This window comes from Habropoda laboriosa, unplaced genomic scaffold, assembly GCF_001263275.1.
Source record: "Habropoda laboriosa isolate 0110345459 unplaced genomic scaffold, ASM126327v1 scaffold65, whole genome shotgun sequence".
Classification (NCBI taxonomy): Eukaryota; Metazoa; Arthropoda; class Insecta; order Hymenoptera; family Apidae; genus Habropoda; species Habropoda laboriosa.
In genome coordinates this window covers 3752963-3755125 of record NW_017100254.1, presented here as the reverse complement: position 1 = coordinate 3755125, position 2163 = coordinate 3752963, and the positions used below count along the sequence as shown (strand labels likewise).

Here is a 2163-nt window from a genome sequence, read left to right as displayed (position 1 = left end):
AGGGTATTGCTGTCACAGTGAAATAACTACCGGGAGGTTTACTTTTCCCGTAGCATTTTTTTCTCGAAGCGTACCGAGGCGATTTCGAGTGTCGAGATCCAGCTATGGAGCGACACCCTGCGACTCGAACCGCGCCATTGCTCCTTTATGGCGCTCGACCAAGCGGAATGCACGATTATCGACAGATACGACGACAAATGCCAGTCGCAGAAAGATTGCAGTTCGTTTTAGAAGCTTACCGATTTGCCTTGTCGAGGCAGACCGGCTGACTGTCCGCTTTCTCGCTCGTTCGACCTTCTTTCGCAATGTCCAATCCGCTCGACTACGTGCACATGTTGTTATTGAATCTCTAAATCCTCCGTGGAAATCTCCACGCCACTGTCTCTCTCTCTCTCTCTGTGTACCGCCATATTTTCTTATTCGAGTTGTACCTTTCTACTGTCCTCTTCAATTTTCACCGTTCTCGCGGAAATAAAGGCAGCGGGTGATTGAATGATCCTAACCACCTGTGAGAAATCGACCATTTTACGTGATGTTTACGAATTGCAAATTGGCAACAATTTAGGCAATGTTGTCTTTAGGCAAATTAGGCAAACCGCCACTTTACAGTTTTCTTGGTTTATAGATCTTGAGCATTTTTATTTTTCTTGCTGTGTTCTTACTATTTACAATGCATAGCGAATTACTTGGAATGTATCGACAAAAAGAATCGAGGCTGTGATTGCAGCTAAGGGTAGCTCTACCAAACACTCGCTTTATTGTCACTTCTTAACTGCATTTCTTGTAACTACGTAAGCTCGTTAATTAAAAATTATCTAGCGTGAAAACTTTGGTATTGAGATTTCATTTCTACGCAAACACGAAAAACATATTTCTCGTATTTTGGCTCTAATAATTTGATCACCCACAGTGTGTACTTAAACGTAAGATTTGTTACTTTCCGCCGATAGATTCACGGTTGAAAGTGACGTTCCTTCGATTGAACTGGTTTTCTGAGTAGAATGTGCATTTCTATATTTCCGCCATTATCGTTGCATGTCGATAATGAAAATGTTGAAGAAAAAAGGAGGTGATAAAACGAGGAGTGTTTTATCGGAACCGCGGCCATCTTGTATCGCAATCGAGAGGACAAGGAAATAAGAAGCAATCACGAGATGCGTCGATACGAGGTTTTTTTCGAGGTAGAATATTTAAATTACCGTCACGTCACAGAGGAGAGAGCTATCGTTGCTCTGTTCCGAGTTTATCTGTCTCTCTTCTCCTCTTCCTCTCTCGATGGTGTAACGAAACGCAAATTCAATTAGACTATGTTCAATTCGACGTCTAGGCAATTTAACCATCGGAATATTTCGACCGGACACTTCTCCGACGAAATTGTGAGGATAATTATCACTTAATTAAGGCAACCTTATTCTGCAGCAACCTTTTTGAAGTCCCTCTTTGTGAGATATTTCACTGAAGTTTCTTTAGAGAGCATCGTTCGAGTGGACTTTAGTGTTAATGAAACTTTTCAATCGGAGGAGAGACTTTTCAATGAATTTTTGATATAGAGGGACTTAGAATAGTTTTGGATGAAAAAATTGAAGGAATAACTTTGAGAATTTTGTGTGAAATGTGTTAGATGAATGGAAATATTGTGAATCTAGGGAAATTTTTATTTTTTTTTACTTTTTCTGAATTAAGGGAAAATTGGATAAGTAGAAATTGGGGTAGTAATATGAGAGAGCGATACTTTGCAACATACAAGTGCCAAATATAACAATAGGATCGTAATGTATTTAATTTGGCAATAATCGCGTGTAAATTTCGCTCCCTGGCCAAATTTTTTCAGTTCAACAGATTTTACAGCTTTTATCTTTATTTTCTTCGGAATAATTCTTTTTTAAGTCTTTCTTTTCTATTTAACTTTGTACTTGGCATCTGAAGGAGCGATTGAAATTCATTTTATTATTTAACAGTTAACTTAAGTTTGCTACCAACTCGCCATTTTGCTTTCTGTCATTCCGCCATATTTACAAAAACAATGCACCTCAAATTTTCGTTAATATTCTCCGACTATGATTATTATAGAACAGCTTATCTTCTCTGTTTTTTTGAAAATACCAAAATGAACCAAAATAAATTGCAAAAAATTTTTCTATTACGGTCGAAACGAAAAAATTT

The 2163-nt window shown here is 38.0% G+C and overlaps 1 protein-coding gene across 1 annotated transcript in view; it reads left to right on the top strand.

The window, feature by feature from the left end:
• The window catches only part of LOC108572498 (rap1 GTPase-activating protein 1), a 116181-nt gene that overhangs the window by 78864 nt on the left and 35154 nt on the right, over nucleotides 1-2163 (top strand). The window lies entirely within an intron of this gene.